The sequence below is a fragment of the Moschus berezovskii genome, chromosome 25 (genome assembly GCF_049115385.1).
Source record: "Moschus berezovskii isolate FMDL1 chromosome 25, NW_MosBer_1.0, whole genome shotgun sequence".
Taxonomy (NCBI): Eukaryota; Metazoa; Chordata; class Mammalia; order Artiodactyla; family Moschidae; genus Moschus; species Moschus berezovskii.
Window position 1 is genome coordinate 48,567,242 of NC_142484.1, and position 27,345 is coordinate 48,594,586.

Consider the following 27,345-nt stretch of genomic DNA (forward strand, 5'->3'; position numbering starts at 1 on the left):
AGATGGCTGGATGGCATCACCGACTCTGTGGACATGAGTTTGGGTGAAGTCCAGGAGTTGGTGATGGACAGGGAGGCCTGGCGTGCTGTGATTCATGGGGTCGCGGAGAGTCGGACACGACTGAGCGACTGAACTGAACTGAACCTGTGTTTCCCTGCCTTGCCTTGCTGCTTTCTCAAGCCCTAAGTAGTACAAACATTACTAAATCTCTCTAAAATCACTGCCCATGGGTGTGGACCCATTCCACACACCTTCCCCTTAGCAAAACATATGCAGTAATAGTTGTGAAGAATCACTGTAGAAGCAAATGCAGGAGATGTACATATTTAAGGTATGGATGATTCACTCCCTGGTGGCTCAGACAGTAAAGAATCTGCCTGCAAGGCACATGACCCAGTTTGATCCCTTCGTCAAGAAGATCTCCTGGAGAAGGGAATGGCTATCCACTCCAGTATTCTTGCCTAGAGAATTCCATGGACAGAGAAGCCTGGCAGGCTACAGGGCATGGAATCGCAAAAAGTCGGACATGGCTGAGCAACTAACACTTTCAGTTTTTCACATGGATGACTCGTTTAAGTCGCATACATGTTTTAAAGTCTATGGCATCACCGACTCAATGGGCATGAGTTTGAGTAAACTCCAAGAGTTGGTGATGGATAGGGAGGCCTGGCGTGCTGCAGTCCATGGGGTCACAAAGAGTCAAACACAACTGAGCAACTGAACTGAACTGAACTGTTGGAAACTCATAAGTCAAAACACATTCCTAGTGTAAACGGGCACCACTTCACACTTTAAGGTAAACAATCAACCAACTAATAATGAGAAAGCCAAGCTATCAGTGATTGATAATTAAACACTGAGATTCCTAGAAACTAAAAATTGTCACAAATTCAAGATGCTGGCAATAGTATACTCTTATTACAGTGCTGTTTGCAAAAATCTATGGGAAATTCTACGGCCTGTGTAAGTCCATGCTCTATGGGAACCTGAAATACATGACTGCTCACATGGGGAGGAACTAGACTCCAAGTGAAGGACAAGACAGACTCATCCAGAAACTCCAGCAAGCAGAACAGTCATCCCTCAGGATCTGCAGGGGGTTGGTTCCAGACCCCTGTCTTCAATGTGCACCCAAGTCCCTGGTGTAAAATGGCATAGTATTTGCATGTAAACTATGGCACAGTCTCCCACGTACTTTAAATCATCTCTGAGTGAGTGAAGTCGCTCAGTCGTGTCCGACTCTTTGTGACCCCATGGACTGCAGCCTACCAGGCTCCTCTGTCCTTGGGATTTTCCAGGCAAGAATACTGGAGTGGGTTGCCATTTCCTTCTCCAGGAGATCTTCCCGACCCAGGGATTGAACCCAGGTCTCCCACATTGTAGGTAGATGCTTTACCATCTGAGCCAGTAATACCTAACATAATGTAAATTATATGCAATTAGTTGCTGTATGTGGCAAATTCACCTTTTGCTTTTTGGAACATTCTGGAATTTTTTTTTCCTCAAATATTTTTGATCCAAGGCTGATTAGAGCCACCAATGGAGAACCCAAGGACATGGAGGTCAGACTGCAACTTAACACCAGTCACATTTCGGTAGCTTTTAATGACATTCTTGTGATCACAAGTAGATAGCCCGCAGTCATACCTTCTAACTTGGAAAAGTGGAATTCTGAGACCCACACCCTTAGGAACCACTGAAAGAAACTGCATGTCTGAATCAGATCACTGCCATCCAGGAGAAGCCTTGTAAGTAAAGACCCAGACTATAGAATCCCTACTGTAAAATCAAACCTCCAGGATCTCCCTTGTGTAAAGTCCCATAGGGGCATTCTATAGAACGACCTAACCCCTGCCCACCTTTCCGCCCCCAGCCCAGTCCATGCCTCTAACTACAGTGGCTATGCATCCTCCTTGAGCCCTCTGGGCAGGCCACCCCCTTGCTGACCTCCCAGGCCTCCACTCATGCAGTTATCTGAAATGCCCTCATACACCTCTTTTCTCTCAGCCACCCTTCCACTTGGCAAATTCCTCCTTCAAGACCCAGCTCAAGGGTCACACACTCCTGAAAGCATTTCATGACTCCCCAGTCCCTGAGGTGAGTGGGGAGCTTATCGCTGTGCTCACATGACATCTGGACAAACTGCACCCAGCGCTCACCACACTGCACACTGCTCACTCCATTATGTTATAATCTTTGCTTGCAGCTCATCACAGTGATTCATCCAACTGGTACTAGAAAAAATTTCAAACTCAGGGTCACAGAAAAGTTGTCCTAATTTGAGGCCACAGTGCACCAAAAATAAAGCTGGAATTTCAGTAATTCCCATTACTTTGATTGAAAGGCTCGAGGAGAATGGAGAGTGTCACTGGACTCAGACAGAACCCACTTTTCAGGAGCTGTTTGTGTATGCATGGCTACACACACACACACACACACACACAAGCAAAGTTCAAAGGTGAAAGGGAAGAAAGCAAGTAGGCATCATAATAGGAGAAATGTGTATAAAAAGAAAAGCTGTATACTGGTATTTTGTCTGTCTCTTTTTTTCCCTTGGAGAAAGTCAGTCTTTTCTTGTACTGGCCTGGAACCAAGTTTCATTCATGATTTCCTGAGCTAAAACATTGTGCACATTTTTATGTCAAAATATTTGGGGAAGGAGCACTTGGAGAATAGCACAATATTAGGTTTTAGAATTTTTGTTAACTACATATTGATTATTTACTTTTCAAGGCTTCAAATGAAATAGTGGTCCACCTCTGTGTTCTAAGCATTGATAGGGTTGACATTCTGGGGTTTCAGGAACAAAGCACTCCCTGGACCATTTCCCAGAACTCTGTATCCACCCTAAGTGTGCCTTAGCCAGCCTGCAGGTATTTTATTGTACTAGGAAAATCAGAGTCACTTCGATCTGCCCAGGAAGTCAAAAGTGAAAGGGCAGAGCAACTCACGAGCTACTTTAATGCAACGGCAACAATGCTGTGGCATCTCCAGCCAGGCCCGGGGCCCAAACTTTGCAGTTCCTCCACAGGCCCTGCTGGGTGCACAGGCTCCATCCCAGTGCGGGAGGAGGTCACTAAAGCTTTGAGAAAGAAGTGAATGATGAGACAAGCATTGCTAAAGATCCCCTGGCTCCAACATGGTGAGCAAAATGGAGGAAAAGTAGAAGCAGGGCAACAGCCTGGGAGACACAGGAGGAAAGGTAGCGGATGAATTCAAGACCTGCTTCGGAAGCACCACTTCAGTTAGTTCAGTCGCTCAGTCATGTCCAACTCTTTGCGACCCCGTGAATCACAGCACACCAGGCCTCCCTGTCCATCACTAACTCCCGGAGTTCACTCAAACTCACGTCCATCGAGTCGGTGATGCCATCCAGCCATCTCATTCTCTGTCGTCCCCTTCTCCTCCCGCCCCCAATCCCTCCCAGCATCAAAGTCTTTTCCAGAGAGTCAACTCATTGCACAAGGTGGCCAAAGTATTGGAGTTTCAGCTTTAGCATCAGTCCTTCCAATGAACACCCAGGACTGATCTTCTTTAGAATGGACTGGTTGGATCTCCTCGGAAGTACCACTAGGACCCGGCAATTTGGAGGAAGAGAAAGGTAAGGGATAACAGATGACTCCCCAGTTTCTGGACTGAAACAGTGAGCTAATCGTTGTGCTCCTTAATGCAATGCGGGGAAGGGAAGGCTGGAAAGGGGCTGTGGCAGGAGGAGACCAAGAGTTAAAATTGGGACCCATTAAGCTTGAGGGGCCCATGAGGCAGCCAAGTTCACCAACTCCTATCAAAGGTATAAACAGAGGCGAGAACAAGATGGTGGAGGAGTGGGTGACGTGGAGTACATCTCTCCCCACGGATACATCAGGAACACACCTTTAGACGCAGAAGTGCACGCAGAACACCAGCTGAGACCTGACCAGCAGAAAAGAATATGCAGAACCACACAAAACTCAGTAGGATGAAGGAACTAGGGGGAAAAACAGGAGTGTTCGTAGGACTGGACCTGCCCTCGGCAGGTGGGGGAACTGAAGCAGGGGTCCGATTCCCACATCGGGGCAATTGTCTGAGTCAGACGAGAAACACTGAAGGCTGAGAGTGAAATAGCTGATCTGCGGCAGCCTAAGTGGAATGAGAATCAGAAAGTCCCTGCCACAGCCATACACACCCTGGACAGGAACACAGGTCCCCTGGAAGGTACAGTGACTGGGAGCTGGAGTTCAGGGATTGTGGAGCAATCCCAGGGCGAGGGCTGGTGTTGACTGCAGAGAGAAGGATCCAGGGGATGTGAGGGAGGAGATTGTGGTGGGAAATGCCTGTGGAGGAAAGCCAGGCGCCATGGAAGCAAGGTGATACTGCTGAGTCACGCGTAGCGGGTGGAGCCATCACCGTAGCCTCTCTCCCCACAGGCCAGCATCTGTAGGGGAACAATAGAGAGGCTGCCCATCAAACGCCTGACGCATTGAACTACAGGGTAGGACCCCACTCAGGGTGCCCCTTTAAGTGACTGATGCACCGATCTACAGAGTAGGACCCCAGTCAGGGGCCCCCTCTATGTGTCTGACGCACTGAACAACAGAGAAGGACCTCAGTCAAGGGAGCCCTCTAAGTGCTTGAATGGCTGGAGCTGTGGATAAAGACTAGCCAAGGAGCCCTTCTGATCACCAGCTACAAGAGGCTGGAAAAAAGACTCTGATAGGGCCATAACTCCTGCAGCAGAGGCAATCCATGTCCTTGCACACTTGACGCCACCAGAGTCCCCACAAGCCAAACAGCTGCACCACCTTCACGCTCAACCCTCACTGGGGCAGAGCTGCCACAGGCAAATGAAGTAAGACTTCATATGTGTGCAGGGCTGCATCAGTCATGTCCAACGCTTTGCAACCCTGTGGACTGTGGTCTGCCAGGCTTCTCTGTCAGGGGGTTCTCCAGGCAAGAATACTGGAGCATATTGCCATACCCTTCTAGAGCACTGTATTTCCTGCTGCCCTAGCCGCCAAACCCCCTGAGTACCTGGTGCTGCCAGAACCCCTCTCTGTGTCTACGGACTATATAAAGGCCGTTGACAGCTCCCACAAAAGAAAACGCGCTAGTTCTGATAGCTGTGGACACTAGAGGCAAGAACACACAGGAGGAGGACCAGATTAGACTCTGAGCTGCCCACAGAGCAGGTCCAGAGATCAGCAGAGTGCTGGAGGGCATCCTAGGGAGGTAAGGTAGGCTGTGACTCCCAGTGAGGGAAAGAACTCTGACAGCAGTGACTCAAGAAAAACATTTATTATTCTTATGTTTTGACTTGTTCTATAGATTCTTTTGGATTTTTTTTTCTTTTTTTTCCCTCCTCTGTTGTAGTTGTCAATTTTATTGGCACTAGGAAATCTAATTAAGCTTTTGAGCTTTTTCTTTTCTAAGTCATATTTTTTATTGTTGGTATAAACCTCTGCCTTTACATTGGGCTTTTGCAGTTCTGTAGAGTTATCCTTTTGTTTTTTTCAATCTTCTTCCTTTTTTCCCTCTTTTTTTAATTTTAATTTTTTAAACCTATTTTTTCTACCTTTATTCCTTTGTTTGCTTTTCCTACTGTTCTTTACCCCTTGGAGTTAATCTTTAATGTATATAAATCTTTATCTACCTCTGTTTAACTTTGAATATCTATTCTCTTTTTTCTTGTCTTTCTTTCCATTCCTCTCAACAAATTTGCTGGTTTTGATTTTATCACTGTATTTCCCACATGGCACCTTACTTCAGTTTTGTTTTTCAGTTTGCCTTTTAGTTAGTTTTGTTCTTAACTGGTAAATATAATTTTTTATTTTCTTTGTTCACCAGGTCAATCTATTGTACTTTATTTTTGTTAGGCTGTTTTGATTTGCTGATGGGTGTATATGTATATGCGTATATTCCATTATTTTAATTATTGTTCCCTGATTTTGTAAATGCCATTTGCTTGGGGTTCATCTTTGATTTCTTGTTTTAGGGTATTTGTTTTAATCTCACTTAATGCCATAACAAAAAGCTTGTAGAATCTTTGTTCCTGGCCAGAGATCAAGCCCTGAGCCTTTGGAGTGGGAGCACTGACTCCAAGATCCTAGACTACCAGAGAACTAACCCTCAGTTAACCCTGCTGCTACTGCTGCTGCTGCTGCTGCTAAGTCGCTTCAGTCGTGTCCGATTCTGTGCGACCCCATAGACGGCAGCCGACCAGGCTCCCCCGTCCCTGGGATTCTCCAGGCAAGAACACTGGAGTGTGTTGCCATTTCCTTCTCCATAAGTTAACCCTAGGGGGTATTAAATAGTGAGAACTCAAAAAAGGAAACCAATGGAATACAAGACCCGCCATCACCCAGCCACCAGTAGCACCCTGTGTAGAACGCCTCATCTAAACAACAAACAAAACAAAAATATAAACCCAATCATCAGCAGACAAGTACCACCTCACTCAGCCTTGCCCATCAGAGGAAAAACAAACAAACAAACAAAAACTCAGCACAAATCTCACCTCATACGAAGCTTACACAAATCACTGGACCAACCTCAGGAGGGCAGAAACCAAAAGGAAGAAAGAATTCAACCTTGAAGCCTGGGAAAAGGAGACCTCAAACACAGTGAGTTAAAAAATAAATAAATAAATAATGAAAAGGCAAAGAAATATTACACAAATGAAGGAACAAACTAGAAACACAGTTGTCCAAATAAATGAAGAGGAAATAGGCAAACTACCTGAAAAAGAATTCAGAATAATGATAGTAAAGATTATCAAAAACCTGGAAAATGGAGAAAATGCAACAATCAATTAACAAAGACATAGAAGAATTAAAGAACAAACATACAGAGACAAACAAACACAATTACTGAAATTAAAAATACTCTGCTGCTGCTGCTAAGTTGCTTCAGTCGTGTCCGACTCTGTGTGACCCCACAGATGGCAGCCGACCAGGCTCCACCGTCCCTGGGATTCTCCAGGCAAGAACACTGGAGTGGGTTGCCATTTAGGACTCAATAGCAGAATATCTGAAGCAGAAGAACGAATCAGTGAGCTGGAAGATAAAATGGTGGAAATAACCTCTGAAGAGCAGAATAAAGTAAAAAGAATGAAAAGAACTGAGGATAGTCTCTGAGACCCCTGAGACAGTATCAAATGAAACAACATTCAAATTATAGGGGTCCCAGAAGAAGAAGAGAAAAAGAAAGGGTATGAGAAATTTTTTGAAGAGATTGTAGTTGAAAATTTCCCCAACATGGAAAAGGAAATAGTCAATCAAGTCCAAGAGGAGCAGAGTCCCATACAGGATAAACCCAAGGAGAAACATGCCAAGACAGATACTAATCAAACTAACAGACTAAACACAAAGAAAGAATGTTAAAAGCAGCAAGAGAGAAGCAACAAGTAACATACAAGGGAAACCCCATACACTTAACAGCTGATCGTTCAGCAGAAACTCTGCAGGCCAGAAGGGAATGGCAGTATATATTTAAAGTACTGAAAGGGAAAAGGTTACAACCAAGATTACTGTACCCAGCAAGGATCTCATTTGAAATTAATGAAGAAATAAAAAGCTTCTCAGACAAGCAAGTTAACAGAATTCAGTACCACCAAACCAGCTTTACAAAAAATGTTAAAGGGACTTATATAGTCAAGAAATACAACAGAAGAAAAAAGATCTACAAAATCAACCCTGAACAATTAAGAAAATGGCAAGAGGGAAAAAAAAAAAAAAAATATATATATATATACACATATATATATATGTATCAGTAATTACTTTAAATGTAAATGGATTAAATGCTCCAACCAAAAGACACAGACTGGCTGAAGGGATACAAAAACAAGACCCATATATATGCTGTCTACAAGAAACCCACTTCAGACCTCAAGACACATACAGACTGTAAGTGAGAGGATGGAAAAATATATTGCATGCAAATAGGAGGTAAAAGAAAACTTCAGCAGCTATCCTCATATCAGAAAAAATAGACTTTAAAATAAAGAATATTACAAGAAATAAGGAAGGACACTCATAATGATCAAGGGATCAATCCAAGAGGAACACTTAGCAATTGTAAATATCTATGCTAAAGCTGAAGCTCCAATACTTTGGCCACCTCATGCGGCGAGTTGACTCACTGGAAAAGACTCTGATGCTGGGAGGGATTGGGGGCGGGAGGAGACGGGGATGACAGAGCATGAGATGGCTGGATAGCATCACTGACTCGATGGACATGAGTTTGAGTGAACTCCGGGAGCTGGTGATGGACAGGGAGGCCTGGCGTGCTATGATTCATGGGGTTGCAAAGAGTCGGACACAACTGAGCGACTGAACTGAACTGAACTGAACTGATGCATTCAACATTGGAAAAGGCGATGGCACCCCACTCCAGTACTCTTGCCTGGAAAATCCCATGGACAGAGGAGCCTGGTGGGCTGCAGTCCATGGGGTCGCTAAGAGTTGGACACGACTGAGCGACTTCACTTTCACACATTGGAGAAGGAAATGGCAACCCACTCCAGTGTTCTTGCCTGGAGAATCCCAGGGACAGGGGAGCCGGGTGGGCACCCATCTATTGGGTCACACAGAGTCGGACACGACTGAAGTGACTTAGCAGCATGCACTCAACATAGGAGCACCTCAGTACGTAAGACAAACAGTAACAGACATAAAAGGAGAAATTGACAGTAACACAAAAAAAGTAGGAGACTTTAGTAGGAGACACCGTGAGACACCACTCACACTAATGGACAGACCATCAAAACAGAAAATTAATAAGGAAACACAAGTTTTAAATGATACATTAGATGAGGTGGATCTCACTGATATCTTTAGGTCATTCCATCAAAATGCAGAAGTATACACCTTCTTCTCAAGTGCACATGGAACATTCTTCAGGATAGACTACATCTTGGATCACAAATCAAACCTCAGTAAATTGAAGAAAACTGAAATTGCATCAGGGATCTTCTCTGACCACAACGCTATGAGACTAGACAGAAACTACAAGAAAAAAACTGTAAGAAACAGAAACACATGGAGATTAAACAACATGTTTCTAAATAACTAACAGGTTACTGAAGAAATCAAAAGGGAAATTTAAAAATTTCTACAAATAACAATGAAAACATGACAACTAAAACCTATGGGATGCAGCAAAAGCAGTTCTAAGAGGGAAGTTTATAGCAATACAATCCTACCTCAAGAAACAAGAAAACATCAAATAGACAACCTAACCTTATACCTAAAACAACTGGAAAAAGAAGAACAAAAACCCCCAAAATTAGTAGAAGGAAAGAAACCATAAAGATCCAAGCAGAAATAAATGAAAAAGAAATGAAAGAAACAATACTAAAGATTAATAAATAAACAAAATTGACAAGCGTTTAGCCAGACTCATCAAGAAAAAAAAGAAGAATCAAGTCAACAAAATTAGAAATGAAAAGGAGAGGTTACAACAGATAACGCCAAAATAAAAAGGATTATAATAGACTATTATGAATGACTATATGGCAATAAAATGGATAACCTGGAAGAAATGGACAGATTCTTAGAAAAGTTCAATCTTCCAAGACTGAACCAGGAAGAAATAGAAATCATGAACAACCCAATTACAAGCGCTGAAATTGAAGCTGTGATCAAAAATCTCCCAAAAAACAAAAGCTCAGGACCAGACGGCTTCACAGGAGAATTCTATCAAACATTTAGAGAAGAGCTAATGCCTATCCTTCTAAAACTCTTTCAAAAAACTGCAGAGGAAGGAACACTTCCAAACTCATTCTACGAGGCCCATCAGGCTGATACCAAAACCAGACAAATGACAATACACAAAAAAGAAAACTACAGGCCAGTATCCAATATCACTGATGAACACAGATGCAAAAATCCTCAAGAAGATTTTAGCAAACAGAATTCAGCAACACATCAAAAAGTTGATACACCATGATCAAGTAGAGTTTATTCCAAGGATGCAAGGATTCTTCAATAGACGGAAAACAATCAATGTGATACACCATATTAACAAATTGAAAGATAAAAATCATATGATCAACTCAATAGATGCAGAAAAAGCCTTTGACAAAATTCAGCACCCATTTATGATTAAAACTCTTCAAAAAATGGGCACAGAAGGAACCTACCTCAACATAGTAAAGGTCATATATAATAAGCCTACAGTAAACATTATCCTCAATGGTGAAAAATTGAAAGCATTCCCCCTAAGATCAGGAACAAGACAAGGGTGTCCACTTTAACCATTATTATTCAACATAGTTCTGGAAGTCCTTGATACAGCAATCAGACAAGAAAAAGAAATAAAAGGAATCCAGATCAGAAAACAACTAAAGCTTTCACTGTTTGCAGATGACATGATACTGTACATAGAAAACCCTAAAGATACTATCAAAAAATTACGAGAGCTAATCAGTGAATTTAGCAAAGTTGCAGGATACAAAATCAATACACAGAAATCACTTCCATTTCTGTATGTAACAATGAAAAATTAGAGAAATTAAAGAATCAATCCAATTCACCATTGCAACAAAAAAAATTAAATATCTAGGAATAAACTTACCTAAGGAGACAAAAGAACTGTACCCACAAAATTATAAGACACTAATGAAATAAATCAATTTGAACTGTGGTATTGGAGAAGACTCTTGAGAGTCCCTTGGACTGCAAGGAGATCCAACCAGTCCATTCCAAAGGAGATCAGTCCTGGGTGTTCATTGGAAGGACTGATGCTGAAGCTGAAGTTCCAATACTGTGGCCACCTCATGTGAAGAGCTGACTCACTAGAAAAGACTCTGATGCTGGGAGGGATTGGGGGCGGGAGGAGAAGGGGACGACAGAGAATGAGATGGCTGGATGGCATCACTGACTCGATGGACATGAGTTTGAGTGAACTCTGGGAGTTGGTGATGGACAGGGAGGTCTGGCGTGCTGTGATTCACGGGGTCGCGGAGAGTCGGACACGACTGAGTGACTGAACTGAACTGAATTAAAGAAATCAAAGATGACATAAACAAATGGAGAGATACTCCATGTTCCTGGGTAGGAAGAAACAATTTTGTGAATATGATTATACTACCAAACACAATCTACAGATTCAATGTGATCCCTATGAAATTACCAATGGCATTTTTCACAGAACTAGAACAAAAAATTTCACAATTCATATGGAAACACAAAAGACCCTGAATAGCCAAAGCAGTCTTGAGAAAGAAGAATGGAGCTGGAGGAATCAACCTTCCTGACCTCAGATTATACTACAAAGCTACAGTCATCAAGACAGTATGGTACTGGCACAAAATGAGAAACACAGACCAATGAACAGACAGAAAGCCCAGAAATAAACCCACGCACCTGTGGGTGCCTTATTTTTGACAAAGGAGGCAAGAATATGCAATGAGGCAAAGACAGCCTCTTCAATAAAACGACTGGACAGCTACATGTAAAAGAATGAAATTAGAACAGTTCCTAACACCGTATACAAAGATAAACTCAAAATGGATTAAAGATCTAAATGTAAGACCAAAAGCTATAAAACTCTTAGAGGAAATCATAGGCTGAACATTCAATGACATAAATCAAAGCAAGATCCTCTATGACCCACCTCCTAGAGTAACGGAAATAAAAACAAAAGTAAACAAGTGGGACCTGATTAAACTTCAAAGCTTTTGCACAGCAAAGGACACTATAGGCAAGGTGAAAAGACAACCTTCAGAATGGGAGAAAATAATAGCAAACGAAACAACTGACAAAGGATTAATCTCCAAAATATACAAGCAGCTCATACACCTCCATACCAGAAAAACAAACAACCCAATCAAAAATGGGTAAAAGACCTAAACAGACATTTCTCCAAAGATGACACACAGATGGCTAACAAATACATGAAAAGATGCTCAATATCACTCATTATTAGAGAAATGCAAATCAAAACTACAATGAGATATCACCTCACACCACACAACAAATGTACATCTAGTCAAAGCTATGATTTTTCCAGTAGTCATGTATGGATGTGAGAGCTGGACTATAAAGAAAGCTGAGCACCGAAGAACTGATGCTTTTGAACTGTGGTGTTGGAGAAGACTATTGAGAGTCCCTTGGACTGCAAGGCAATCAAACCAGTCAATTGCAAAGGAAATCAGACCTGCATATTCACTGGAAGGACTGATGTTGAAGCTGAAATTCCAATACTTTGGCCACCTGATGCGTAGAACTAACTCATTTGAAAAGACCCTGATGCTGGGAAAGATTGAAGGCAGGAGAAGGTGACGACAGAGGATGAGATGGTTGGATGGCATCACTGACTCAATGGACATGAGTTTGAGTAAACTCTGGGAGTTGGTGATAGACAGGGAGGCCTGGCGTGCTGTGATTCATGGGGCCGCAAAGAGTCGGACATGACGGAGCAACTGAACTGAACTGATGGCTGTTTCATGTTGAGGTTTGACAGAAAACAGCAAAATTTTGTAAAGCAATTATACCTCAATTAAAAAATAAATTAAAATTTTTAAAAAAGATAGAAAAAGCCATGAAGCACAGAGCATGGAGTAATGGAAGCCTGGGGCAGATCTCACAAATGATCATTCCCTCTCTTCTCTCAGGGTGTTCATATGTCCACCTCTGTGCCAGCTCAAGGTGGGGTGCACCTCATGGGGAGCTCATGTGGCCAAACTCAGCCAGGACACAAGCAAGCTGCTTCTAAGACGACCTTCCGTAAAGCAGACGCCAGCTTTGGGGCTAAGGAAATAGTCCTGTTAATGATAAAACAGGCTTTGCATCACAGCACAGGGCGAAGTAGAGCATGTATGTGTGTGTGTGTGCTAAGTCACTCAGTCGTGTCCAACTCTTCGTGACCCTATGAACTGTAGCCCGCCAGGCTCCTCTGTCCGTGGGATTCTCCAAGCTAGAATACTGGAGTGGGTTGCCATGCCCTCTTCCAGGGGATTTTCCTGACACGGGGATCAAAGCCAGGTCTCCCACATTGCAGGCAAATTCTTTACCATCTGATCCTCCAGGGAAGCCCGAAGTGAAGTGTACAGCCTGGTATTTTTTTCAATTACAAATCGTAACCGGTGTGCTGATTTCCTGACACTGACGTTTTCAAGGCAGGCAGAAGGGTCTCGCCCTGTGTCCTGACAGTTACATCGCTAGGGGTACTGCCTGTTTGGGGGATTCCAAATAGAACCTCCCAAGGGAAATGTCAATCTAAGGTGGTACAGATGCAGAAGAAGGTCTCACAAGAAAAAGCCCAGAGTAGATGGCCTGTTTTAGGGAAACAATGACTCAAGTTTGCATCCTGCTCTGAAGTTAATATGGCTTCTTTGGGACCAGCACCTGGTTTCCTATCAGGATGGATCTATTTTTCCAGTTTTGCCACCAAAGGACAAATCATAATGCCATTCGACATTCTGTTTTCCAATTAAAAGTTGAGCCATTTCTTTAAAAACATACACACACACACATATTTAACTAAACAATCGCACACGACAATAAAGCACTATGCTCTGCCGCCTTGATGCATGGCCCCATTTGCAGTTATTTAGAGGGGAGGGAGGAAGATAGTTACAGATAGCCAGATTAAGCTGCCCCAATCCCTGTTAGCATCTTCCTGCGCTCCAAGACAGCACAGCATTCATGTAAACTAACTCAATTTCCTGCATTTAAATAAGCCTGAACAAAAAATAAAACTCACGAGACGGACTGGAAGCTCTTGGGAAGAAGAGATCTACTTTTTTAAGAAAGTGGCCTGGTTGGGGGTAGAGGAAACACCAGGATCAGACTGCATCTCTTGTCAACAGGTCAAGGCTCCCTCCTGAGAGGACACTGGAATGGGTGCAAAGGGTCCCCCAGCTTTGTGAAAGAAGTGGCCTCCAGGAGAACTAGCAAGATAGTGCCAGGGAGAGAAAAACCAGACGCCGTTCACACTGGCAGTGTGCCTCACATGGAATATCTAGTACTCTGAGTTTCCGGGAATGGAAGTTACCACTTGCCCCTGCCTGTTTACTAGGATTGGTGGGACAAGGAACTCTGGTGGTGCACATAGAAGCACTTTCTGAAAGGGAAAGAACTCATCAAATGTAGCAGGCAACTGCTGGTTACTGTCAGGTAGGAAAGGCTGGAATGAGTCCTTCTTAAGAGGATAGTGACCAACAAAATAGATAAAATAAGTAAGGAACATCTTTGGGATATTCAGCAGGTTCAGTAAAAGGTGAGAAAAGGAATCTACTGACAATAATTTTAAGCAAAAAAAAAAGGTTTGGAGCAGGAAGGTAGGCTCAGACGCAACTCTCTGTTGACTGAGGCAGTCTGGAGGATCATATGGATGAATAGATGGATGGGTTGGTGGGTGGAGGAGGGGTCTGCCATACAGCAGACAAGAGGGCCACAGACACAGCATGACCAAACCCCACTTCGTGCAATCCCATTCAACACCACCCACAGCAAGGCGGAGTGGGGTGGGGAGCCATGCTTGCAAGGTCACTGGTTCCCTGACCTGCCCGTCACATCCCTTCCCCTCAAGCTTCTGGATCACAGCTCTTAACGTGGAACCAAACTGCCCATGAAAAATAAAAACTAGATATGAAAGCTTTGCTTCATTTCCCTAACAGCCAAAACACAAAAAGCAACTAGAGATTAAAATTCTCTGATGAATGCTCAAAGAATAAAATCGATTTATAGTACAGGCCCTATTCAGATAGAATAGTGGAGGTGCATAATGAATCCACACATGAGGTGACCACTGCTCATTCAATAAATGTTTATGGAGGCATCTTCTATGTCTGAGGCACAGTTCAGATACATCTTAAGGAAGTGACTGGGGGAAACACGCAAACAGGTAACCATAATCCAGCATGGGAAGTGCTACAGTGGGGTGAGGGTCACAGAAAGCAGCCCCCACATCCCACATGGCTGTGGGAGGATGGGGCGGTGGGGAGGTAGAGATTGCCCCCCGGGGGACAGGTCAGTAAGAAGAACGCAGTACAGTGGGGGTTCAAAGGCAGGAGAGACCACACCAGCCAGAAGGGAAAGCCCTCGTTTCCAAGGCAGCAGCCATTGGTGAAGGTAAACTAGGGCGTGGCCAGGCAGAGGAAGGTAAAATATTACATACAGGGCTGGCTTCGTCTGAGAAACAATAGGGACGGTTATCCCTCCAAACATACGTTTCCCTCTTAAGAGGACTTTAGCAGACACGAATTAGCTTCTATTTACCTTTTCTTCAACTTCCAAGAACTGCTGCTTCAGTAGTTTCAGCAAACTGACTTCCAGGAAAGGTGACTTGGATTATTCCTGTTGAGAAATCAGAAGAGGTATAATAGTTTTGGTGGGATTGCTTTCTGTAGATCTCCTGTGACACCTCCACCAAGTCCCTGCTGAGAGGGCAGTCGCAGGGCTCCCCCAGCTGCTCCTCACCAGCACTCACCCGGCCCCGCCCCTCACACCAGGCAGGACCACGTGCCAGAGCCAGAACTGGAGGAGCCTGCCTCTCCAGCCCCCCAGCATGCCGGTCAGGCTGATCCCTGCATTCCTGAGGTTCCTGCAACAGACCCTCTGCCGACTTAAGCTGGAAAGACAGCATTTCTTTTCCTTGCAACCAAAAGTTACTTATTTAAAACTACAAGATCCAGGGTTGGGGGAAAAAAACACACTCACACACAGAGGGTGATGAAATAAAGACTTCTGAAACAAAGCCTCAGGAAACATAAAAGATGAGAGACAGTGACCTGGGCCTCTCAACTACCGTCCCATTATATGTGAGAGGAGAGGAAGAGAGAGAGGTGGGAAACCCAGAGAGGAGAACCAACAAATAGGTCATAAACTCTCAGCGGTATTCAATACAAAGACGGAGACCCAGATACTGGGGAGAAAGGGCTCCTAATATGGGTATCACCCAAAACAAAATGAAAAAGAATTTCAATGAAAATATAAAGGTGAGAGACTCTGAAAGTGTCTACAGCACATGAGGAATAACTGAGTAACCACACAACGCCTAGCAATACTACAATGAGAAGTGAAATAACTTAAAGATAAGTCTTGATGTACTGTGCTGTCCTTTTTTTGGTCTTAATAAACATTTTATTTACTCACGGTTGGTGGGTCAGCAATTAGTGCTGGGCTCAGTGGGGTGGTTTTTCTTCTGGTCTTGCCTGGTTTACTCATGTGGCTATAGGCATTTGTGGTTCAGCTGAGCCAGATGGTAGACCAGATGACTCAGTTCACATACTAGTGGCTGGTACTAGCTATTTGTGCTATCTTTAGAGTCTATTTTAGTAAATGAGAACATTTGTTTCCCTAAGATCTTGAAACATTTCACTATACCCTTGACCTAATTTTCCATTGGTTCCTCAGTGGATCACCCATGAAATCACCTACTGTAGGGCTTCAAGACTCTAACCCCTTCTAATCCCTCTATTAGGGAGTAAAATTTTCATGAAGTTTAAAGATAAGGGCTATGAAAGGGAGGGTTGGGAGGCAGGGCTAGAAAGTAGATGGCTTTTCAGGGTGTCTGAATGCCAAGTTAAATTGCATGCATTCTCAGTCACTCAGTCATGTCTGACTCTTTGCAACCCCATGAACTGTAACCCACCAGGCTCCTCTGTCCATGGCATTTCCCAGGCAAGAATACTGGAGTGAGTTGCCAATTCTTACTCCAGGGGATCTTCCTGACCCAAGGATCAAACCAGCATCTCCTGCACTGGCAGGCACATTCTTTACCACAGTACCAATTGGGAAGCCCCAAGTTAAGTTGGATGGACTTTATTCAAGCAGCTTAAAATTCTCCAGGCCAGGCTTCAGCAATATGTGAACTGTGAACTTCCAGATGTTCAAGCAGGTTTTAGAAAAGGCAGAGGCACCAGAAATCAAACTGCCAACATCCGCTGGATCATGGAGAAAGCAAGAGAGTTCTAGAAAAACATCTATTTCTGCTTTATTGACTATGCCAAAGCCTTTGACTGTGTGGATCACAATAAACTGTGGGAAAATTCTGAAAGAGTGGGAATACCAGACCACCTGACCTGCCTCTTGAGAAACCTGTATGCAGGTCAGGAAGCAACAGTTAGAACTCAACATGGAACAACAGACTGGTTCCAAATAGGAAAAGGAGTACATCAAGGTTGTATATTGTCACCCTGCTTATTTAACTTCTATGCAGAGTACATCATGAGGAACGCTGGGCTGGAAGAAGCACAAGCTGGAATCAAGATTGCTGGGAGAAATATCAGTAACCTCAGATATGCAGATGACACCACCCTTATGGTAGACAGTGAAGAGGAACTCAAAAGCCTCTTGTTGAAAGTAAAAGAGGAGAGTGAAAAGTTTGGCTTGAAACTCAACATTCAGAAAACTAAGATCATGGCATCTGGTCCCAATACTTCATGGGAAATAGATGGGGAAACAGTGGAAGCAGTGTCAGCCTTTATTTTGGGGGGCTCCAAAATCACTGCGGATGCTGATTGCAGCCATGAAATTAAAAGACGCTTACTCCTTGGAAGGAAAGTTATGACCAACCTAGACAGCATATTGAAAAGCAGAGACATTACTTTGCCAACAAAGGTCCATCTAGTCAAGGCTATGGTTTTCCCAGTGGTCAAGTATGGATGTGAGAGTTGGACTGTGAAGAAAGCTGAGCGCCGAAGAATTGATGCTTTTGAACTGTGGTGTTGGAGAAGACTCTTGAGAGTCCCTTCTACTGCAAGGAGATCCAACCAGTCCATCCTAAAGGAAATCAAACCTGGGTGTTCATTGGAAGGACTGATGCTAAAGCTGACACTCCAATACTTTGGCCCCCTCATGCGACGAGTTGACTCACTGGAAAAGACTCTGATGCTGAGAAGGATTGGTGGCGGGAGGAGAAGGGGATGACAGAGAATGAGATGGCTGGATGGCATCACCGACTCTGTGGACATGAGTTTGAGTGAACTCCGGGAGTCGGTGATGGACAGGGAGGCATGGCGTGCTGTGATTCATGGGGTCACGGAGAGTCGGACACGACTGAGCGACTGAACTGAACTGAAGAGTCAAGATGACTGCAGGCTCACCCATGCTCTCTGAGAGATGATTACCATTCTGAAAATGTAGAATGTTAAAACTGGGCTACAGAGGGAAAATACGACCCAAAGCACAAAGACAAGAGCAGTCAGCTGTAAATTAAGTCGACAGTAGCCGTGATCTTTACCCTTGACAGGGCACTTTGCCTGCTGCTGTTGGCTCATTAGCTGCAGCAAGGGCTTCATGAGCATCTCCTGGCTTCTGGGTCTTCTAGACAGCTCGAAGCTCCAGGGGTTCACTGGAGCATCAGCGTTCACTCTGTGGGGTACAGAACAGTGACAGGGACACCAGCTGGCCTGCAAAGCAGGCTGAAGGGCAGTGATCCTGTCTGCTCACCCCAGACCTGGCCCCCAGGAGGCTGGTGTCCATCCCCATCTGTCCAAGCAGCAGAGGCACCTGCTCTAATCTCAGCCCCACCTTCTCCTCTCTAGGCTTGTTTCCTTGTCCACAAAACCGGGGAGGGAGACAGGACTCATGGCCCTCAGAGGACGGTCTGCAGACCAGACCTCTCTGCTGCTGGTTCACAACAAGCCAAGTACAGAAGTTAAGAGCAGTTCAAAAGCTTTTAGTGCTTATGACACTGCTACACAGCCAAGCACATGATCAGGGGGACTGTCTTGCTGAACAGAGCATAGACTTTTGTATGAGTTTCCTGCAAATGCCATAAAAATTTTACCACAAACTGAGCAGCGTAGCACAACAGAAATTTATTCTCTCACAGCTCTGGGGGCCAGAAGCGTGAAATCAAGGTGCGAGCAAGGCCACATCCCCTCCAGACTCTAGGGGAGGGTCCGTTCCTTGCCTCTCTCAGCTGCTGGTGAGCGCTGGCATGCCTCGGCTCGTGGCCACATTGCTGTTTCATTCCAGTGCCTTCTCACGTGTGTGTGTGTGTGTCAAATCGCTCTCTTCCTCTCTAAGGACACTTGTGGTCACATTGGACCCACCTAGATATAACCCAATATTCCCAGGTGTCGCAGTGGTAAAGAACCCATCTGCCAAAGCAGGAGACACAAGAGACCCAGGTTCAATCCCTAGATCAGGAATATCCTCTGGAAAAGGAAATGGCAACCCACTCCAGTACTCTTGCCTGGGAAATTCCACCGACAGAGGAGGCCGGTGGGCTACAGTCCGTGGGGCTGCAAAGAATCAGACATGACTGAGCATACAGTCGCACACCTAGATAACCCAAAATGTGTATGTGTGTGTTAGCTGCTCAGTCGTGTCTAACTCTGCAACCCCATGGACTGCAGTCCACCAGCCTCCTCTGTCCCTGGAATTCTCCAGGCAACAATACTGGAGTGGGTTGCCATTCCCTTCTCCAGGGGATCTTCCCGACCCAGGGATCAAACATGGGTCTCCTGCACTGGCAGGCAGATTCTTTACCATCTGAGCCACCAGGAAAGCCTCAACCGAAGATGACCTCATCTCCAATCCTTATCTGAATTACATCTACAAAGATCTTTTTTCCAAATAAGGTCACATTACTCAGACACATCTTTGGGGCCACCATACAGCCCACCCACCTCAACTGGTTCAGATACTGTGGAATTCGTGTGCGACCAGCTGTTACATGGTGTGCACTGTACATTCACACCAGTTCACAACTGGAAGAGAAAACCACTGCCCTGCCTTTTGCTCTGCTGGGACCCTGGCTCCTCCGCTACAGCCCGGGAGCCCAGGTGAGACCAGCCTGGAACCACCAGGAAAGGAAAGGAGGCTGACAGGAGGCCGGGGCATGGGGGCAGGCCCCCTCACCAGCAGGCAGTGCAGGGGCCACTCCTCTCTACCCCCTCCTGCCCTCAAATGGCTTTAGCTGTAAAGAGATTAAATTCATCATCTGTTGCTGCTGCTGTTGTTCCAGGGTGCCTCCCTCATCCCATCAATGCTCAGAATTTTCAACGCCCGAGTTTGAGAACAGAAACAAAACTGCTTGATTAGAATCCTTGTGTCCGCAGCACTGCCCTACTACTAACATTTGCTCCCCAGCAACATCCTGCCCTATAACTTTTAAAACACGCAGATCCAGGCTTCATAACAGGATGGAAGAGGCACCTGGAAATCTGACAAAGCAAGGATTTCATTTCTCATTAGAAGCTTGCTTGCCTTGCAGGAGCATTCCTTGTCAAAGAAACTACAATTCTGAGTCTTTTTCCATGTTACATTTCAGCCTTAAATGGCAGACCATGTCAAAATACCTGACGATGTTTAAATGACAGCACTCAGTCCAGGTATGGCCATAGCAAAGTGGCTACTCTCATCATTCAACTAGGAGCATGAAAGGTAAAATCTTTCTGGAAGTAATTTGGCAAATTCTTACTAAATGGTTTACAAGTGTATACACCCTCTGATATTATAATTCCATTTTCAGAACTCTACCCTAGGAAATGAATCTGAAATTGGGACAAAACTTAATGCTCAAAGGTATCCATGGCAATGTTTTACATGAGATTAAAAAAAAACTGTAAATAAAGTTAATAGCCAATGAAAGAAATGACTAGACAAATTATGGTAGATTTGTGAATAAAGTTTTATGCAGCCATGAAAAGGACATTTTACAAAGAATTTCTAATAAAAATACCAACTACAATAGCAACGGCTAATCCTTACATGGGTCAAACACTGTCCTAAGCTTACCAGGTGCTTTACAAACATTAACCCTCTTAATCCTCAGTTTGCTAATGTTATTATTCCCGCTTTACAGATCAGAAAACGGAGGCACTAATAGTAAAGACACTTGCTCAAGATCACCCTGCTAGTAAGAGACCGCACAGGGTTTTGAGCCCACCCAGTCTGGCTCAAAAAGTCTACGCTCTTAAATCCTCTGGCAGTCTGAATAATGGTCCCCAAAGATAACAGGTCCTAACTCTGTAACCTGTAAACGCTACCTTGGGTAGATATAGCACCTCTGCCGGTAAAGAATCTTAAGATGGAGAGACATCCTTGATCACCGGGTGGGCCCTAGATGCCCTCCCAAATGCTCTCACAAGAGAGGCAGAGGGAGATTTCACAAACACATACACAGAGGGAGATTTCACACACATACACACACACACACACTCACGAAAGGCAGATGAAAACAGAGGCAGACATTGCAGAGACAGAGCCACACGCCGGGAACGCCAGCAGGCACCAGAAACTGAGGGTCAAGGGATGCACTCCCCCGAAGGGCCTCCAGGGGGCGCACCCTCCTCAGGCCCGGCTCAGACTTCTGGCCCCCAGAACTGAGGAAATCCATTTCCATGGTCTTAAGCTATCCAGTTTGGGGAAATCTTCAGCCAGAGGAAACTAATACAAGTTCCCATCCTGTAGTGCTCTCAATGCAAGATAAAATATGCTAAATGGGAAAAGGAGAAATCAAAATTTATACACAATGATCTTAATTATGCATATAAAATGCATGCAAATACAACAAAACGTTCTGTAGTGATTATCTCTGAATACTAGAAATTATGGGTAATTTTCAGCATTATGCCTTTTGATAGTTTTCCAAATTTCTACAATTAATGTGAATTTCTTTTACAAAGAAATGAAAAAAAAACATTTTTTTAATTAGCAACTCATGATACTCCTGCAACTCTAACTCAATCACAAAAATGAAAAATCAAGAAAGCTCCCTGAGGATTTTCCTAATTCGGCCTCAGAGCAACACCTGAAGAAAGAAACCGCCCGGGTGCATTTCCTCTCCTGGGAGACTCGAGCCGACCCTCGGCCTCTCTAAAGCCCACCAGCTTCCAGACCCTGGCAGGACCATGACGTGGCTGAAGAAGCCTCACTCTTGGAAAGAAGAGGACAGTCTGAGCGGGTGCAGGTTTTCCTACCTATCCACCCACACGAGGTGGTGGGGAGTGGGAGCACTGGGAGAAGTCGGCACGTTCCCAGAGCCCATCCGGCGCAAACTGGCGTGGCCCACACGCCAAGAACCAAGAGGACTGGTTACTAAACATGGAATGTTTGCCTTGTCTGTGGGCGACTTCACAGAGCGGAACATCACACTGGACGCGGGCTTCATCTCACTGAAGTCCGAACTCCGAGCCATTCTGTTGCAAAGCCCTCCTGCTATCGTCTGTCCAGGAAGTCAGAGGACCAAAGGCCAATTTCACTGTATCAGCATCATGTCCTTTGATTAAATTCTTTCATATCAAGAGTGTATTAACATCTTCTCCCAATGTATGGACAGAACTGGATCAACACAGAAAGGACGGCATGCTTCACGTTTTGTTTTGCGTGGCAGAGAAGGCTGAAGAGTCACTGGTTCCCTACAACACAGGCCAGGTCAGAGCCAAAGGGCGTGAAAAGCAGGTACAGGGCTGTACTCAGCCCACCCTGTGTGGTGGAGTAAGCTCAGGCACGGGGTTGCTGGGGTCACAGTGCGGAGCTTACCCTTTAGCCTCTGAGCACACTTAGTCACTCACTGTTCAGCGAATCAACATGCACGAACCTACGACATGCCAGGCTCTAAGAGAAGGCGGCTCACATTTCTAAAGGCCCAGTCTCCAACACGCCATCCCCTCCAACGACACGGCCAGGCAAGGCCCCATCATTATGGAGCCTCGTCGTCAGCCTTCTGGATCCCAAGAATGCCAGCAGCAGCAAAATGCAGACAGGGACGCCTGAACAGGCCCAGTGGAAGTTTGAGAAGAAGAAAAACAAAAAGGAAACGCTTTAGTGCTACGGACCATCCGCCCTCTGTCCCTGCAGGTTCCACATCCAAGGATTCAACCGCAGATGGAAAATATTAGAAAAAAGAAATTTCCAAAATGTCCCAAAAAGCAAAACAAATTTGCCACACACTGGCAACTATTTACATAGCATTCACATCGTATTTATGACTATCTGGGCTTCCCTGATGGCTCAGATGGTAAAGAATCCGTCTGCAATGCAGGAGACCTGGGTTCAATCCCTGGGTTGGGAAGATCTCCTGGAGAAGGGAATGGCTACCTACTCTAGTAAATTCTTGCCTGGAGAACTCCATGGACAGAGGAGCCTGGTGGGCCCCAGTCCATGGGGTCGCAAAGAGTCGGACACGACTGAGCGACCAAGCACACACATGACTATTTACACAGGATGTACAGAAGATTTAGAGTATACGGAAAGGTGCTATAAATAATCTATAAATGTAAAGTATATGGGAAGATGTGCACAGGTTTTATGTAAATACTAAGTCATCTTATGCAAGAAACTTGAGCATCTGAGGATTCTGGTATCTGCAGGAGTCCTGAGACCAATCTCCCAGGGGTACCAAGAGACAACTGTGCCTTCCAACATTCCACCAACGTAACACTTGTAATTTGCCGGGATCAGTTGATGATAGTTGAATCTCCCACTTGACCATCTACTCCACACAAGTAGTGCATTAATATTTTCTCAAAGTATTTTTTCTTTTCGCTAGCCATTGAATGCTGAAATCCACCAGTGTCTAGCCTTAAGAAGTACTAACTAAATACAAGGTATAAATTAATGCATGAATAAACATGTGTAATCAATTTACTAATCTGTAAAAACTGAAAAAGGCAGTTTACACAATTATTTCCTAAAGAAAATTCCAAGGAACCTAATCCTGTGAGACATGCCAAGAAAAGAAGTTTCATGTGTTACTCAGCTGGTGAGAAATAGTACGTTCTGCGGCCTCCCGTCCCCGCTTAAAAATTCACAGTGCACATCATACAATGAAGAATACGGGAAAGCCTTCAATTAAACACTTTTTGAACTTCCCAAATCAACTTAACCACAGATGCCCTTTCATGCTTAACACTTGCTGATATAAGAGAACCAACATTCTAAGAAAATCCTGGGAAAACACTAACCCAATTCTTTGTTCAAAAAACATTTATTAAGCCCTGGAAACAATAATAATATAAGGGTGATGAAGACAAACAACATTAAACAAGTTAATATTTAATAGGCATGATACTTGGCGCTATCACCACCTAAGATAAATGTGAAACCTGGCTCACGGTCTACTGTCTACTGGAAGAGACCCATGAACACGTGGTGAGTAGAACCAATATTAACTGAAGCGACAGAGACATGCACATATATGCACATACAGCTACAAACACGTATATATGTATAAGTGTGTGTATCTGCACACACACACAGGAAGGGAGAGGGTTTTCCAGGCAGATGAGAAGCAAGAGTGTCCAATATGTGCAGAGGTTTTATGCACACGTTGGTCTTATATGGTCCAAGACCCTCTCTGGGGGTGCTGCCAGGTCAAAACTACCTTCAGTTGTGTGACATTTGCACTGACAGTGCAAAAACAATGGTGGGGGAAATGGCTGGAGCCTCAGCCAGTAATAAGGCCGTAGCATCTGACTGTGATAGCCGTCACTGTAATCTCCACCACCACACTCTCACAGTTTTAAAAAAAAAAAAAAGGTCAATTTCACCTAAGAATATACTAATGGGAGCAGTAAAAGTGATTAATTCCATTAAATATTAACCTTGAGTGCATACCTTTTTACTATCCCATGACAAAATGAGAAGCATGCACACAGCACTTCTGCTCCAAGCCCAAGTGTGGTGGTTCTTGGCAGGAAGAAGCATTCATACTCCAAGCGCAAGCCGGACTGGCCGCTAGTTCACTGAACACCATTTTAACTTGAAAGAATGACTGACAGAAAAGCTACAGTGACTCAGATCTGGGTGTTTTTAGAAATGAATAAAGGAAGCTTGTTAGTTCAAGGAAAACTGACAGTATTTGTTAGTAAAGAAAAATTTGAGTTTTCAAGCAAAAATTAAAATTTGGAAAAACTCTATTGGCCACTATGAGCTTTAGAGTCTTTCAATACTTTAAGGCTTTTCAGAGGAGAGTGGTAGTGACAGTAACTAATGTGATGTTATTCAAATGACTCATGCATGATGTTACAAAATGCATAAAAGATCCTTTCAAATGCAAGACAGACCAAAAGATTTTAATGTAACAGAATACGAGAGACTCTTTGATATAAGATTTCAGATTCTATGCTGCAACAAACCTTGAAGAAACTACCACTTGTCAAGCTCTGATGTAGTTTCAAAGACTATCCACAATTAACTGAATAGGCTGTTAAAACATTCCTCCCTTTTCCAACTATATCCAGGTAAGGCTGTATTTTCTTCATACGTAAAACACAACAGGGCATCCATGGTGGCTGAGTGGAGAGGAATCCAGCTACCAATGCAGGAGACACGGGTTGGATCCCTGATCCGGGAAGATCCCACGTGCAGCAGAGGAACAAAGCCCGTGCCACAGCGGCCGAACCCACGCCCCAGACGGCCGGAACCTCCGCTTCCGGGCCACGCGCCCTGCAGCCTGTGCTTGGCAACAGGAGAGACCACCGCAACAAGCAGCCTGTGCGCTGCAACGAAGTGAGGCCCCGCAACCAGAGAAAAGCCACAGAGCAACGAAGACCCAGCACAGCCAAAAATAATGTTTTTAATTCTTAAAACACACACAGACACACAACATAGTACAACAGAATGAAGGCAAAGCCACTGATGAGAACCCAGCGCTCTTCCATTAAGGCCGGCAATAAAGTGACCTGGGAAGAAGCAAAACAATGTCGCCCTTCATTCTCTGCTTTGGAAACGCTGTTTTCATTAAAAGTGTTACCTGTATTATGAAATGGGTTTATTACTGCTATATTTAAACTAATAAACACTTTAACATCTTTTCAACTTCAATTTCTAACATTGTAAGTACTGCTAGATATAATCCACATAATTGAAAGCTCTTTGGGGATCTCACTAGCTTTTAAGAATTTTAACAGGGGTCCTGAAATGAAACATTAGAGAGCTGCTGGCTGTGGGGGGAGGGGAGTAGAGGGTGAAGCGGCGGCCGGAGGGCCAGCAGTGGCCCCCACTGTGGTGAGGGGTCAGGGCTGATCCGACGAGAGCCAGCGACGGGGTGGGAAGCACCAAGAGGGTGCAACAGACCTGCCAAGAAAGAGCAAGGACACCAGAGAGCTGGCCCCTACTCGACGCACACGCGATTCTAAACGCCAGTCAGTCTGATGGGAAGTCAGACCGCAGGACACTGACGGTCCATCACTACAATCTAAAAAAATGAAACACAAATGCCTATAAAAGAGGAGGAACAGAAAAGTATTAAAATTTAACAACAGAAGGGAAAGAAGCACGATCTCGCAAAATAGACTTGCAAGCAACTAGAATTGTGCAAAATGAAGGAAATCATCAGTAACAGAGTACAGGGCTTTAAAGATCTAAAGATACCAAAATCAAGGTGCACTTTGGGCAAGCCTGAAAAATAAACATAAACGAGCCAGTAAAGAGCAGTAAGCCGCAGCAGTAAGAGGGGAGACAAGTGCAGCCCAGAGAAGGCAGACAGAAGGCTTCAAAGTAAAAAGCTGGGAGGAAATCAGCTCCTATTTCCAGAGCGTGGGCTCCATCCACTTCAGGGTGGGGCGGGGGCCTGGGAGCTGCTGGGGGAGCGGGCACGAAGCACCTGCCGAGGAAGGAGACCCCTGCAGAGTCCAGCACAGGCAGAGGCCAGGGATCCTTACCTGGACGACCAGAGTCTCGCCCAGGAAAAGATGGATCATGCCAACCAAAAACCCAGACCACTGAGAACAGACAAGACAACTATTAGAATTTGCTCTCAAGGGGCTTATAATCATTACTTTCTAAATCAAAAACAAAAACCAAGGGACTTCCCAGGCAGTCCAGTGAAGTCCAGTGATTGAGGCTCCAGGGGCACAAGTTTGGTTCCTGGCTGCGGAAGATCCTGCAGTGCTGCAAACAAAAAGACAACAACACGAAAACCAAAACCCCACAAACATCCACAGGCTGGCTGTAAGGAAACTGTGAACGGCATGCTCTGAGAACAGAAGAGCTCGGCAAGCTTCTCAAACGCCCTGGGCCTGGGTTTTCTCTTCTGCGAGGTGGGGAGCTCTGTTCTCACAACGCCTCCGAGCCGGGGAGGTCAGCAAGACCAGGCTTCACAGGCCCTGTGAGCACACAGACTGCACACCCTCCCCAAAGTGCCGGACCCTGCCACGGAGACCAGGAGCACCCAGGCCGCAAGGACGCAGGTCGGAGGGGGGAGAGGACAAGAGAACAGGCTCAGACGTCTGTCAAACAGAAGCCATCCGACTTCTGTTTTCACCACAACCTGCAGAGTGCGAAAGACCCTTTCCTTGGCAACCCTGCACGCACGCGCGCACACGCAGCGTCTCTGAGACGCAGGCTTCCAGCCTGGCCCCGGTCAGTCCCTCCACTTCCCACGATCCAGTTCCTCCCCTGAGTCAAGGACAGGAACGGCACCACGATTCCAGCTGCTGTGGAGAAGTAAGTCAACGCGTGT

The 27,345-nt window shown here is 44.9% G+C and overlaps 1 pseudogene across 1 annotated transcript in view; it reads right to left on the minus strand.

Moving 5' to 3' along the window:
* Window positions 1–27,345, minus strand: part of LOC129549093 (uncharacterized) — an 86,752-nt pseudogene that overhangs the window by 17,961 nt on the left and 41,446 nt on the right. The window contains exon 6 of the transcript XR_008684447.2: window positions 15,204–15,281. The product of XR_008684447.2 is annotated as an uncharacterized LOC129549093 (transcript). The remainder of the gene's footprint in view (window positions 1–15,203; window positions 15,282–27,345) is intronic.